General features: G+C 42.9%; 1 long non-coding RNA gene across 1 annotated transcript; it reads right to left on the bottom strand.

Moving 5' to 3' along the window:
• Nucleotides 1–3,644: 3,644 nt before the first annotated feature.
• LOC121933130 lies at nt 3,645–6,619 on the bottom strand. The gene is made up of 3 exons (XR_006104463.1): nt 6,556–6,619; nt 6,065–6,144; nt 3,645–4,014 (listed from the first exon to the last, which is right to left on the bottom strand). It is a non-coding gene; the product is annotated as an uncharacterized LOC121933130 (long non-coding RNA).
• Between the last annotated feature and the right edge of the window lie 9,352 nt (nt 6,620–15,971).

Raw genomic sequence — 15,971 nt, 5'->3', positions numbered from 1 at the left:
CGCCCTTGCAGAATCTGCAGGACAGGGAGGCTCCTTCCTAAGAAGACATTGCAACATCTCTGAAGCATCTTAGAAACACCCATTGTGTATGTGTGTGTACATTTGGATAAACATAAAAAACACAAAGTTGTTATATATATATATATATATATATATATATATATATATATATGAGAGCTGATTTATCTCTGTGTTTGCAGGTAAGTATGGATCTGAACCATCAGAAAGGATAAATTTTGCTGGGAGGTGCATGGTTCACCTCCACCTTGAAGCTGCCCTCTGTTATCCTCAAAAGCTGTTCTAGGGCCTTGAAATCCTTCTGAAACATGACAGAGGAGAGAGTTGCAAGACTGGAAGGAAAGAGAATCCCATTGTGTGGCAGATGCCCACTAATGTAACATTCAGTTTAGGCCAAGGATGAGAATCATGTTGCAGTCTGACATTATCTGAAGGCCCTCATGACTCCTGCCTCTTGAAAACTGTCCTGAATTTAGATAGCTATGTTCAAAACCCTGCTTCAATCCCATTTTTGAAAGCTTGTCTGGGTCATTTCCAGACTCTTTCTAAATTGCATCTTCTCCAATGTCCTGCTTAGTTTAATTCTCTTAGTGCCTCTCCCAACTTCGGCTGCAGAAGTTATTCTGTTGCACAAGGGAAACATGGACACTATAATCTTGTTATTTTTTTTGCTGTCAAGTCAACTTTGACTTATGGCAACCCCTATGAATGAGAGACTTCTAAGATCCCCAGTCATCAAGTGCCCTGCTAAGGTCATGCAAACTGAAGACCGTTGGTTCCCCTTGTTTGAATTTATCAACTTGCGATCCTCCTGCTTTTCTATTGCCTTTTATTTTACCAAATCTTATCATCTTTTCCTCTGAGTCATGACAATGTATGATATGCCCAAAGTGTAACAGCCTTAGTCATCTTCGCCTCTAGTGAAAGTTCATGCTTGATTTACTCTAGGACTCATTCATTTGTCTTTTTACAGTTTTATCATCCATCATATCTATACATATCTATTTTCCTCGGGCGCCACATTTAAAATGAGTTAAGATGACAATGAAGAAAGCCTATAGGCTTTCTTCATTGTCCAGCTTTTATATCCATACTTAGAAACTGGGGAGGACTATGGACTGGATGATCCTTATTTTGGCATTTAGAGATATATTTACACTTGGGGATCTTTTTCTCATGCCTTCCTAGTTGCTCTTCTAGCCTTTGTCTTCTTCTGATTCCTTGACAACAATCTCTATTTTGATTTAAAGAAGGCATTTATATCAGGAATTACCCTCTCTTTGTTATCTCTTTCTTCATGTGGAAAGTGACAAGCCTGAAGAGAAGTTGCAGTTTCGGGGGAGACTCTCAGGGTGAACAAGAACACTGGAACATTGGGGTTCTTGCTATCTCAGAGGTTCTCTGTGCTTCCACAAAAGTCTTCAGACTCATCCCTTTCCACATAGTAGCAGCTGGTGGCCCCCATGTCTAAGGTTCTGAATCTGCTTTATAACTGTAGTTCAACATCTTGCATAGCTTCTCCAAAGTTTATATTATAACCCACTGTAGAGGCATGGTCCCACTACTACCAAGGATGCCTTGCAGTAAGGAAAGTGATGGAGAGGAAAGTGAGCTAAGTACTTGCACTGCATGTTGATTCCTGTCCAGTAAGGAATCACAAGCAAAGGCGCTCCTCCCTTAACCTTTTTGGTGGTTAGGCTTGTTCCCAACAGTTGCAGTCCCCACCTTCTCTTTAGATGTGTTTACAGAGCTCCTTATCATATCAGAACCGGGAAGAGTTGCCTGGGGCATTCTGGGAGTTGTATTCCAAAAATAAGTGATGCTTCCAAGCCTTGAATTTGCTGTGCTTTGATTCGAGGCCAAGCGTTTGACCCAAGAAGGGAGCATTTTGAATCTGATCGTGGAGCTGAAATGAAACACAAGTTCACCTTAGTCTAAAATTACTGTATTTCTTCTCGCTTCCCTCTGCCTTCCCCCCTCTTTCTTGTCAGAGCAACCAGGGACAACTATTTTGTGAAGCGCATATATATATATATATATATATATATATATATATATATATATATATATCTCCATCCCACACAGCCATCAGCTGGTTTGTTTAGACCAGAGGTGAGAACCATGCGACCCTCCAGATGTTGTTGGATTACCACCCAGCAGCCCTACCCAGCAAAGCCAATGGTGAAGAATGCTGGGAGATACAATCCTTGCCACATTTGGAGGTCCGCCTGATTCTCTCTCCAAGGTTTGAACCTCTTCATACAGGTGTTTTTGCTCAAGGTTTGCAAACCAATTTGCCCAAGGGTGCTTCGGTTGTCTCTTTGCAGTCTACGCTGTTTCACAATCTCTCCCATAATCAGGAGAACCTAACTAAATTAAAAGCTGCTGAATTGTTGCTTGTTTTCCTTCCCCTCTTTTCCAGTCTTACACTTGCTGCCTCTATTTATTCTCTTGGATTCTAGACATAATTTATTGCGAGTTTATGAAGGACTTGGCAGATTGCTTATGTGGCTCTGAGCATTTATTGAAAGTTTCTTGAACCTGCATGTTGTGGTGTGACGTACAGGTCAATGCTCATGACATGTACACAGCCCACTTTGTGCAGACTTCAATTTTTATAATTGTAAGTGATTTGTCTAGTTATTTACTATGTATCCTGCCTTTCTGCCAGGAGCCCCAATAGTGTGTGTTTTAAGGTGGGATGGGAAGGTTAAAGACTGGCAGGCAGATCACTATGAATTCTGCAAACTTGCCTGTATTTTTTCTTAATGGTAAAAACACAGAATACAGTGAAATATAATACAAAATAAGAAAATAAAACATGTACTGCCACCAAATAAAGCATTTAGCAATGTGACTGTAATAAAAACAATGGCAAAACAATGAATTAAACATTATAAAATTGTTTGAGTCAGCATGATGTAGTGATTTGAGTGTTGGACCAGGACTCTAGGAGACCTGGATTTGAATCCAGGCTTGGCTACAGAAACCCACTTGGTGACCTTGGACAAGGCGAGGAAATGGCAAACTGCGTCTGAACAAACCTTGCCAAGAAAACCCTGTGTTAGGATTGCCTAAGTGTTGCCGTAAGTTGAAAATGACTTAAAGGCACATAGCAACATTTTTTTCTTTCACAGCATAGCATTAATAAATCAAGGAAAGGGAACAACATATGAGAATCCTATTACAGGAATGCAAAGATGGCTGCAACTCCAGTTGGTAGTTCCTTAGGGGATTAAACTATGCAGGTGTTTTAGTGATCCTTGTTGTGTGATCATTTTTGGGAGAAGGGGGCTCAGCTTCCCCAGCCAAGTTTTGGCAGAGGATCAAGCCTCATGCGCTCATTCCAGGATCTGTGCTTTCTGTCCAAAGAGCTGTTGCTTAAAATACAATCTGAAAAGAGAAATCTTACTAATGCACAGGGAAATGAATACAGTGGGCCCTTTGTATCCTGTGGGTTCTAGTTCCAGGACCCTCCCCGGATACCAAAATCCATGGATGTTCAAGTCCCATTAAATACAATGGCATAGTGAAATGGTGCCCCTTATATAAAAAGTCAAAATCAAGGTATGCTTTCTGGAGTTTATATTTTTTAAAAAATATTTTCATATCATGGATGCTTGAATCTGTAGATAAAAAAATCTGTGGATACATGCAACCCCCCCCCCCCACCTCCAAACCATTGCCAGAACTGAAATAGTTACAGCCCCTTCAACATCAGCTCAGCTCATCTACCAAAGACCTGCTTGACTACAAATGTCTCTGCCTGCCAAGAAAAGGACAACTTTGCCTCTCATGGCAAGGAAGTCCAGAATCTAGGTGTGGCCACAAAGATATTATAAATAGCTATGCACTTGCTGATGTATAAGGATATATGGTAAACCACTTCTGCATTTTTATTTTTATTTCACCATGAAAATCCTATGATGAGACAATTGAAGCAAGAGATAGTGCTGGAAGATGAGACTCACAGGTTAGAAGCCATTCGGTGACCTACTGGATAAGAGAAGAGGCCAAGTATTAATAATGATAATAATAATAATAATAATAATAATAATTTATTTATATCATTCCCCTCTACAAGATGCAATCGGGGCGGCTTACAAAGAGTAGCACTTTGTTTAATGATACAACTGGACTCAAGCCCAAAGGACGTTCAGCTGCTGGCATGCTCAGGTGGGAAATGAAAGTCCAAAGCTGCACAACACAGTTGGATAGACTCTAGCAAACCCTGAGTTTGCAAGACTTGAGCAGGGTTATTGATAACAGGGAAGCGTGGAGGTCTCTCATTCACTGGGTTGCCATAAGTCAAAAGTGATGGCAGTTAACAACTGCAAGGGATGCAGCAAAGCTCAGAGGAGATGGGAATGTAGGGTGTGGCAGATGATGGCATCATTCCTTCTAAGAAAAATCTCCTAGTGTTTCGACCCTGCAAGCCTTGCCTCTGTGGCAACGCCAGTCACAAATCCCATGTCTATCTCTCTATCTGTAATTTTGAAAAAACTGTTCTATCTCAGTTTATCTTTGCCCTTTTTTGGGGGGGGGGAGGAGGGGTTTCCAGGAAATCACAGTGCTATCAGCTGTGTCCTAAAAGACTCATTTGTGTCTTGCAACAAGCTAATCTGAGCACCGTAATGCTTAAATTGTGCAAATGAAACAGATTTGCATGGTATTTTGCATACTTCCTCATTGTTGCATGATTTTAATAGTTATAAAAAAAGAGTCGAGGAGCTATGTTTGTTACTCACTGGAAATCTTACTCCTTCTGGTTTCTGAGATCCAGCAGTCGTTGCCTGACCTATTTGAACTGCAGATCGTTGTACAGCTTGACTTCAAGTCACCCTTTCTAGCTGACACTGAGAGTAGCAGCGTTAGGCCTCTGAAACAATGACGGCAAAACGTTCTGCAGAATGAAGATGGCCAATAAGTCCATCTGGATCTACTTTGCTGGAAGGGAAGAGCTTCTCAGAGTGCTCTGCTGAAATTGCATTTCCAGATGGTGCAAGGCTTTTCATGTCTCTCCAAATAGCCAAAGTACTTTCCCAGGTACATAGAGTTGGGAGGCAATTTTCTTGCTTCCCCCTCCTATACCCCGTTTCCAGAAAGAATAATTCCCTTTCACTACAGAGTCTGTAAAGTACTGATGTTAAATATAACAATATTTTAGAAGAGGTGCCCTCATTTGCTTAAGTGTAGAGGTATATCATTGAATACCAAAGTTAGGATTACAAATGCTATGGTAGTTCTGTTTTCTGTGTATAGTTATGATGGAAAGCAGCAGGAAGAACATTCACTCTCCTCCGTTCTCAAACTGGATTATTTCTACAGCGTTTTTAGGACCTCAGAGATATGAAGCTGTTTTTAGAGTCCATTTTGGGCATGGCTTGGGCATATATAAGAAGAAGACGGTTGGATTTCTTTATCTCTGTGCCCCAATCCTTTATTTTTCTTGCTGCAGCTATTACTGTACAGTCATTCCTTCCTGCTGAATAAGTTTTAAGAACCTTATCTGCTCCATCGTAAAGTCTTCGCCCGGTTGTCTTTAACAGTCTCTCTGATGGGGTTGCGGCGGAGGGGGAGAGCGACTGATATAAAAAGGGTCTTTCACTACTAAACAGGAAGCAGAATGAATAGCAGGAACTTTGATAATGCAGCATCTGTGTAAAAAGAAAGGCCAGGGCCGGGAGGGGGTGGTGTGGAAGAGAGGGATTTGTCTCTCTGAAACCTAGCAGAGCGACAAGTGAGAGCTACACAAGGCATCCCAGACTTGCTGAGTGTAATGAATACTTGAGGATGAAGGATCTTCCCTCTACAGCTAATTATAAACCTCCATCCAAAGGACCCAAGAGATGGATGCTTGATTCTTTTTCCCAACTAAGGAAGAAGTTTCAGAATCGTAAGAGTGGGATGGCCTTCTTATTCAACTCCCTGCAGAACTAAAGCACCCCACCCAAAGATGCCCATCTGATCTTTGTTTAAAGACCTCCAAAGATGAAGAGTCCACCACCCTCCAAGGCGGTCTGTTCCACTGTCAAACAGCTCTTACCTTTAAAGATGTTCTTCCTGATGTTTAAGAGGAATATTTGTTTTCTTGTAACTCGAGTCCATTGTTTCATGTTGCAGTTTCTGAAACAGCAGAGACAAGCTTGATCCATCTTTTATGTGACATTCCTTTAGATCATTGAAGACAGCTATATTGCCTCTTTTATGCATCCTTCAAAGTTAAAAGGAGTCATTTCCAGTTTTCATTCCCTACTGCAGGAATTGGAAATTCCCTTGAGATTTGTCACTTTCCATGGGAGGAAAGTGACAGCGGAGATTAGATGGAGGTAGACTCTTCTCTGTTCATGTATTAGTTCATATGAGTCTCCCTTAGCTGAAACGTTTGGGACCAGAAATGTTTTTGAGATGGGATTTCCCCCCCCCCCATCAAATTTTGGAATATTTGCATACATTGAACCATCAGAAAGCAAAAGTGTCACTACCTCAGCTGCCCATGTGGATAATTTGGGGTTTTTGGAGTATTTAGGAACACACCTCATGTTTTTATGCCGGGGATGGGAAGTGAGTGCTCCTCCAGATGCTGAACTGCTACTCCCAGAATTCCTCAGTACTGGCTTTCTAGGGTTGCTAGGAACTGCTTGCCAAAAAGAGCAAGTTTGCAAGTAAAAGGCGTTATGTTAGAAGTAGGCGGCTGGATAACCACAGCACATCATGCATATCATGAGTGGGTGTGATAAGCTTTTGGCGGGTGCGATAAAACTAGTGTATCAACAGTTAGCAATGCCTTTATCCTTTATAGACCAACATTGAAACCATTGTGCCACCCTGGTTCCTGGATCTGGTTAAATTATTTCATTGTGCTTCATTGTCTAAGGTAGGGCTTAGGAGAAAGAAGGATAATAGAAGGATTGACGTTAAGCGGGCCACAGCACACTCCATGTAAGAAACTGTGCAAAATGAAAGCCCCTGTACTTGTTTCAATCCGGAAAGCAGGCTACATGGGATTTTTCCTGATTGTCACATGGTAAGGTGTCCATGAGGGCTATAGTCCCCTCTGAAACATTATATCTTGAAATTGGCAGTTTATTATTTGTTTATTTTTGCACTTATATCCTGCCATTCTCCCAAGATGGGATCCAAAGCAGCTTATAATATTAAAACATTGAATTAGAAAGTTAAAAGACAGGATATCAGTTTATTAATAAAATATCATGCTGGTGGTTTTATGTATTGAACTAAGACTGCAGATGAAATTTGTCTCTTGGCTTGGCCATGGAAACCCATTGGGTGACACTCTCTCAGCCTGAGAGGATGGCAATGGCAAATCCCCTCGTAGAAACTTGCCAAAAAGAAAGAAAGAAGAAGATTGGTGCACCTTAGGATGCCATAAGTGGCAACAATTTGAAGATACACAATACTACATTATTAAAAATATGGGTAAAACAGTAAAAAGACTTAAAACATTTCAATACAGTGGTGCTCGGGTTACGAAATTAATTCGTAACGCGGCCTCTTTCGTAACCCGAAAAGCCTTTGTAAGCCGATTGCCATAGGCGCAATGGGGAAAAGCCGCGATTCCGTGGGAAAAAGCCGAAAAAAGCCCAAGTTTTTCGTAACCGAAAAAACATTCGTACCGAAACATATTCCTATGGATTTTTTCGTATCCTGAAAAATTTCGTACCTGGGTATTTCGTATCCCGAGGTACCACTGTAACAATGCTAAGGAAAGTGCATGTGTGCGGTAAAATTGAAGACAAATGTTCCGTTTTAAAAATCGGCATGAAGCTTTGGTTTGTATGCAAGGATGTTTAAAACAACATAAATGGCTTCCCCCACGCACCCCCATAATGAAAAGTTCAGTCAAATACTTGTTGTTACGCTTCAAGTCAACTTTGGTTATGGCAACCCTATGATGAGGGATCTCCAAGTCACCAATGCTTGCTCGGTTGCAGACTCTTTGATTGAGTAATGGGGTCGTTCTCTTGTCTACTTTTCTTCTTTGCTAAGCATTTGTCTTCTCTAGTGAGTCTGTCTTCTCACACCCCATTCCGAATAGGGAAAAAGCAGGATGTCTTGTTGTATTTCCTGCTTAGGTTCCTGTTGTTGTTGTGGGCCTTCCGTTATCTTGACTTATGGCTACCTAACGTGAATCCATCATGGGGTTTTCTTGCCATGCCTCCACGTGTGACTTGCCAAGGTGGGTTTCATGGCCAAGCGAGAATTGGCCCTGGGTTCCGGGTCATAGACCAATTGAACCATTGTGCCACTGGTTCCTGGATCTGGTTAAATTATTTCATTGTGCCTCATTGTCTAAGGTAGGGCTTAGGAGAAAGAGATATAGAAGGATTGACGTTAAGCGGGCCACAGCACACTCCATGTAAGAAACTGTGCAGACCTATCTGCTAAATATCTGCGCCTGGTAGTTTAGAAGGAACGGCGTAATTAAGTCTGCAGCCTGACAACCTTTCAAGTAGGTTCCAGAGCGGTAATGCTGCTTGCACTGGGAAGTTAACACTGTCATTATTCAGCGGTGAAAAGCAGGCACAGAGCTGACATTGTTTCTGCTTCGTTTTGATTTAATAATCTTTGTAGGCAGGTTTGATGGGCTGTTAGCTGGTGCGGCTTTTCTTTTTGCGAAGGGACTTTTTTTTGTACACAAGGCATGGCGCTTATGGCAGGGCCTGTTCTCTGGATTCATGCTTTGTGTTAACTCACGTTAGTACGGGAAGGGATTGAGAAGGGCTGGGTGGGTGTGATCTTGAAACGTTAGTATAAGGCTTGAAACATTTTGCAAGTAAGATCTATATTGCAGATTTAGTGCAGTTTGATAACAGTTTAATGGCAGTGGCCCAGTGCTGCAGAATTCTGGGATTTGTAGTTTTGTGAGAGACTTAGCCTTCTCTATCAGAGAGCTCTGGTGCCACAATAAACTGCAAATCCCAGGATTCCAAGGATGGAGCTATGACAGTTAAAACCATGTCAAACTGAATAATTCTGCAGTGTGTCCGGCAGCGCTTTAACTGGTGGAGGGGAGACTGTGAAAAAGCTGATTCCAACACAATGTCCCTTAATCCCAGTTTGCAAACAAATCCGCGAGCTACAAATCCCACACATTTTGACTGGTAGTTCTCTGGCTTGAGATGTGTACCTACATAAAGCCAGAGTTTTTTATCTAGAAGTCCCCGGAGTGCATTGATGGGCTACTCTGTAAGAAGTGCAGCTATAGTCATATGAATGGAATGAGGAGCAAGAGAAAAAAATTGCAGTCAGCTGGTATGGAAGAGGGAAGTTCATCATGGTAAGGTTCCGTCCCCCTACACACTGTTAAAACCTGTCCTCTTTTGTTTGTGGCCACTCTATCCTTGGAGTGTGAGAGTGTGAAACTGCAGGCTGCAAGGAACGGTCTTTGCTTTCTGCATGGCACCCCATCTTTCAGGAATGCTAATGTGGTCTGGCGTTAAGAATTCAAGCTTGAAGCTATGCTGATCACGTTGCATCGTAGCTGTGAGCATGCTGTGTGGCCTTTAAGGAAACCACTGTCTCTCAGCCCAACCTCTCAGTTGTTTATTCTGCAACAAGGAATATGAAGCTGTTCTGTTTTGTAGGGTTGGCATAATGACTCAAATAATGTATGTAGAACACTGTAAATACTCAGAGACAGTCAGGGGTGGGGTTGAGCAGCTCTACAGATGTTGATGGAGTGCAATTCCTACTCTTGGCCTAAATAGCAATAGCAAGTGTAGCGCTTATGTTTCTATAATGCTTCAGAGTAATTAAGCACTCCCTAACCATTTACAATGCCCCCAAACAGGTGGGTATATTTTACTGACTCTGAAAAGAGGGAAGGCTGAGTCAACCTGAGGCCCTCTGGGATGCAACTCACAAAGTGTGGCTGCAGTGGCTGGCATTTAACCACTTTAAATTAAGGCATTTTCTCCTATGATATATTTATTAAGTTCAACTAGTCAGCACAGGCTAAACCTGGCTCCACCAGAATCTACCTGGTTATTCCAGCAGTCGTTTTGGAGACCAAAACATAGTGTATGGCATGATGGTTATGGTGATGCCATTAGTGCCGTAGGGCAGCAGTTTCCAACCGTGGGTTGCAACCCCTGGGGAGTCGATGACCCTGCACAGGGGTCACCTAAGACCATTGGAAAAGGACAATTCCAATGGTCTTGGAACCGAGGACACCACAGTTTATGGTTGGGGGGTCACCACAACATGGAGGACTGTATTAGGAAGGTTGAGAACCACTGGTAGGAGGAGAGAGAGGAGCTTGTGTTCTGTTATCTTCTGAAATTCTCTGCTTGTGCAAAACCACTGCTAGTCGAGTGGTTTGTGATGTGATGATGATGATGAAACATACCACAACAAGAACCGTACAGAGACTGCTTGTGTAAGTGCTTAATCTTTGCAAGCATCCACAGATGGAGACAACTGTTGTACTAACAAATCTGCTTTTCAAAGGAAGTTCTGCAAAGTATTCCTATTTCCCCTCCTCCTCCGTAATGTGCTTGTCTTTGGAGACCAGAGCCCTTAAGGTAACTGTTTGCATTGGGCTTGTTTGGGCCTCTTTGGCTAACTGTACGATTTACATTTGGTTGTTTGCAAGCAGTCCATTAATCCATTTTTCTGCACAGGGGTAAATATACTTTGAGATTCCTCCCCAGCATGTTCTTATTCTGGATTCGAGGTTTTAGCTTAGTTCACAAGACAAACTATAGTGTTACTATCTTCCTCTAAAATCTCTCTCTCCTCCCTCTCTCTTTTCTGTCTGTCTGTGAGCAAGGAGGAGGATGTGGTTCATGCAAAACTAAGGATATGGTTGGAGAAATGGTGGGCAATTCAGAACAAGAGTTTTGATTCCCTCCTAGTTCTATGCCTCGGCAACTTTGCACTGAAGAGGAATCACAATGCGAAGTAATGCAGTTTGACAGCTAACTGCCATGGTGCAATGCTATGAAATTCTGAGGTTTGTCATTTTGTGAGAGATTTAGCTTTCTCTGTTAGAGAGCTCTGGTGCCACAACAAACCACAAAACCCCAAGAATCCTTAGGATGGAGCCATGGCAGTTTAACCAATGTTCACTGCAGTAATTCTGCAGCCGGTGTTGCATTTAGATTAAATTTTAGGACTGTTTAGAGCTATTGCAATATAGATGCACATATGTTTACAAAAATGTAAATGCATTTTGTAAGCAATGCATTTTTCTTATCGTTGCTCTCTATCCGCCCTGCCAGTTACCTTGCTTCTCCTGCCAGGTGCCTCTTCCTTCCTCTCTTGACTGTAACAGGATACGGAGAACTGAGGTTGCATTGGTGCGTGAGCCGGAGTAGAGAGTAGAGCCTGGTTTCTCTCTGTCGGTTGCTTTGGGAGCATTCATTCAGTCCGCCATCTGTTCTGGCGCACGAGTGTGCTGAGATGTTTCCTCTGTCTGACCTACTTGGCACTGGAGCTCTGAAAGAGTATGAGAGGAGCCTCTCGCTTGCTGCGGAAGAAACCTTGAAGCAGATTTGCAATACACTTGCTGCCAACTACGGTTTTTACTGTGGCAATCCAACTCCCTTCCTCTGCCCCAATACAGGACCTTTCAGAGGGTCCAGATGATGTTCTAGCCTTCTCTTCCTGTTTCCTACTACTTTCCCCATTCTCCCCCCCCCTTATGCTGGTAAAGTGAGTTATGAGGGAAAAGAAAATAAGTGCCCAACGTCTTTTAATTGGTAGCTGCAGGAGTTATCTGAAAGCATCCTTTCCGGTCCACAATGTCTTGTGAATGCATAGTTTTCAATAAGTAGCTGTTTCAATCTGTTTCAGCATAAAAAGAAAAAGGGGAGGAGAATGGAATCTAGCAGCACATATTTATATTTGCAAGGAGCTTCCATAGACATCATTCAATTTCTTCAGATGCAATGAAAGAATGCTATTCAACCACAGGTTATACAGAGACAGATTGCAGAGACAGAGACAGTGTGGTGCAGTGGTTTGAGCATCAGAAGTTTATCGCATGGGGCTTAAACGTCCCCCAGCGCGTTCTAACGGGGGCGCGCAGGGGTGTGCATGGAACGCGATGGGCACCGGATGGGGCCAGAACGCGACTTTATCGCACGGGGGGCCGCCGCCGCCGCCGCACGTTCCCACCGTGTCCTAATTCGGTTCCAGAGGGCGCCATTTCTGGGAACTGTTTCAAAGTGTCCCAGAAATGGCGCCTCTGGAACCGAATTGGGACGCAATGGGAACGCGCGTCGTCGCGTCGTCGGCGTCGTCCCCCCGTGCGATAAAGTCGCGTTCTGGGCCCATCCGGTGCCCTCGCGTTCCATGCACGCCTCTGCGCGCCCCTGTTAGAACGTGCTGGGGGACGGTTTAAGCCCATGCGATAAACTTTCTGGTGATCAGGGTTCAGTTTTCTGCTTGAGCATAAAAACCCACTGGGTGAGCTTCAGCAGTCACACTCTGTCAGCCTCAGAGGATGGCCAATGGCAACCCCCCCCCCCCTCTGAAGAAACTTGCTAAGAAAACCGTATGAAAGATTCACCGTAGGGTCGCCATAAATCAAAAATAACTTTAAGGTACACAACAACAACAACAACAACAACAACAAAGCCATGTTAGTCTGTGATTTTTTTTAGCACCTTTGAGACTAACGTAGCAAAAGAAATTGTAGCATAAGCTTTTGTAGACTTGGTCTACTTCCTCAGATGCATGGAGTTCTGAAATGGTTGGTGGTTCTGCCAAAGCTCTGGTCAGTTTTTTGAACGTTGAAACAACCCATGACATCTGGTTGAGAAGGGAGTGTGTAGCTGGGTCTGGGGAACTGTGGATGTTTCTTTTGGAAGAAGGGTGGTCCCTGCTACTATGGAGGAAGAAGAGGCGGTGAGACCACTCTGTCAGCAACCTTTTGGAGCCCTCCTGACTTGTTCAGTTGTCAGCTTTTGTCCAGTCTTTGCATATTGGGCCAATGTATTCAAGGACATGGTACTCCATCAGAAATATAGTCATTTTATGGGTCTGGCTTCTGCTGTAAGTTTGGTACTGAAAATGGCTTTGTTTGAGCGGGTCACTGACCTTCTCAACGTGGAAGATGGTGGTAGTGGTGGATGTCATTTCTGGATTTCTCCATGGCCTTTGATACAGTACCTCTATGAATTGCCTGTTTGGGATGCCTGTTGTGGGTGGCATTTGGTTCTGTGTAGCTTCATTAAAAAAATTAACAATCATCAAAGAAACAATTCATTTAATAGAGTGAAAATGTCGGTAAAAAGGATTATACGATTACAACAAAAACAGACCAAAAGAGTAGGATAGAAATAATCAGCATAATACATCATTCCCATAATTTAACATAATATTTGGAGGATGTGGTTTATCACTGTGCTCTTTTATGTCCTGAATGAAGGGAGAACAAATCTCGTAGAACTTGTCCTGCGTCTCTACGTAGTTATTATTTCTAATTGAGGAAGTCAGTGTCTCCATTAGAGACAGATGCCATACCTTGCTTTTCCAGCAATCTAATGAAGGACGATTATGTCCTTTTCAGTTGTTTGCTATTACTAATCTAGCAGCTGAACGCAGCAAAATAATTAAACCTACATGTGCTGTTTACAACTGTCATTAGAAAAAAGAGACCAGAGACCAATTTCTGGGTTAGTGACTGTAGCTTGACATGTAGGTAGTTGGCAGGTAGATCCCAGCAGGTTGTTGTTGTTGTTGTTGTTGTTGTGTGTATTCAAGTCTTTTCCGATTTATGGCAAACCTAAGGTGAACCTATCATGGGATTTTCTTTGCAAGTGTCTTCAGAGGGGGATTGCCATTCCCTTCCTCTGAGAATGAAGTGATGCTCCAGGATCTTTGTGCTATTGAATTTCATGTTTTATGTTTCCTGGATAGTATATGTAATCTCATATTTTTTAATAGATTTACAAACTTGGTAGATGAAGGGAATACTATGGATATAGCATATCTTGTTTTCAGTAAGGCTTTTAACCAATAAGCTAGTAAAATGTGGGCTAGACAGTGTGACTGTTAAGTGGTTTTGTAATTGGTTGACCAACTGAACCCAAAGGGTACTCAACAATGGCTCCTCTTCATCATGGAAAGAAGTGTCCAGTGTGGGTTCTGTCCTGGGCCTGGTGCTATTCAATATCTTTATGAATGATTTGGATGATAGAACAGAGGGCATGTTTATCATATTTAGCAGATTACACCAAATTAGGAGTCATAGCAAATACCCTGCCTAGGATCAAAAGATTAGGGAGCTGGGCCAAAACTAACAGTGAGAAATGCAGGATGCTATACTAAGGCAGAAAAAGAAGAGGAAAGAAAGAAATGCACCGGAATAAGACAGATGATGTTTGACCTGTCAACAGCACATGTGAAAGGGATCTAGGAATCTAAGTAGACCACAAATTGAACATGAGTCAGCAGCGTAATGCACAAGCTAAAACAGATAATGCAATTCTAGGCTGCATCAATAGGAGTATAGTATCTAGATTGAGGGATGTAATAGTGCCATTCTGTTCTTCTTTGGTCAGATCTCTGGAATTCTGTGTCCAGCTCTGGGCACCACAACTCAAGAAAGATACTGACAAACTGAAGTGTGTCCAGAGGAGGTGACCAAAATGTAGAAAGGTCTGGAAACCATTTCCAATGAGGAGCAACTTAGGGAACTGGGTGTGTTTCACTGGGGAAGAGAAGGTTGACATGACAGCCATGTTTAAATATTTGAAAGGGTGTCATATTGAGGATGGAGCAAGCTTGTTTTCTGCTGCTCCGGAGAATAGGACCTGGAGCAATGAAATAAAACGGCAGGAAAAGAGATTCCAGGTAAACATTAGGAAGAAATTCCTGATGGTTTGAGCTGTTTGGCAGTAGAATGTGCTGCCTTGGGATGTGGTGAAGTCTCCTTCTTTGGAGATTTTTAAACAGAGGCTGGATAGCCATCTGTCAGAGGTGCCTTAATCATGTCTTACTACATGGCAAGGGATTGGACTGGGTGGCCCTTATGGCCTCTTCCAACTCTTATGATTCTTAAAAAGCTTCCTGAGCCTCCAGCCATTACCACACCTTCTAGCAGCAAATCTCATAAACTGATCATGCACTGTATGGGAAGCAGTAGAGCTGGAGGTTGCTTGTTCCCGAGGGGGGGGGGGGGGGGGAGATGCAGGTGCCTATGGCCAGAGAGAAATATCTTCTTTGCTAAGCCAGGCCTTTTGTGCACTTTGTCCTTTGTCACGAAAAATGGGTCAGAGGATCATATTGTTTGCATTCCTGTTTCCTTGCTCCTGCCTGAGCTCTTCATTCAGGCATGGATAAAGCAAGGAATTTGATCCCACCTTCTAGTGTCAGATGTGCTTTGAACTACATGAAATGGGATACGAGCTGGATGGATGCTCTGTGTAGGGTCTTGGCTTTCTTGATTTGAAATGGGCAGGAAGAAAGAGACTGTTCTGGATTATCCCTGGAGTCAAATTGCATGCCAGTGTTGTGGCATAGAGTTTGGAAAAAGTTACTTTGGCGGGTAGTGGTGCCTCTTTAAGTATTCTCAAACCAGCGTGGCCCTACTGTCTGAACCAGTCTGGAAGTTGTCATCTAGAAAAGCAACATTTTTCAAAGCTATGGGCATGGGTTTTTAAGGGTGTACTGAGTACAGCTGGTGGGTTTTGGGTGTGGTGCCTATGATGTAATGGAAGCTGGATCTCTGGAGGCTGGCTCATGCATGGCTCAAACATGTGCATTCAATGTTCATTTGTAAGAGTGAGCTTGAGATTTGCACAATGTTCTCCTTTTTGTATAAGGACTCATTTATGTCAGTATTAGTTTCTGTTGATGTTTGTTTGCAATGATCGGGTTTCGTCTGCTGGCACTGTGGTAGAAAGTGCCAAGTGTGCTTGTGTATGGAAATGCAGCACCAACGTTTCCTGAAACAAAGGTTTCCCTGGCAAAGTTGGGGC

This window comes from Sceloporus undulatus, chromosome 6, assembly GCF_019175285.1.
Source record: "Sceloporus undulatus isolate JIND9_A2432 ecotype Alabama chromosome 6, SceUnd_v1.1, whole genome shotgun sequence".
NCBI lineage: Eukaryota > Metazoa > Chordata > Lepidosauria > Squamata > Phrynosomatidae > Sceloporus > Sceloporus undulatus.
The sequence above is the reverse complement of the archived record's forward strand: the minus strand, read 5'-3'. Positions and strand labels throughout refer to the sequence as shown.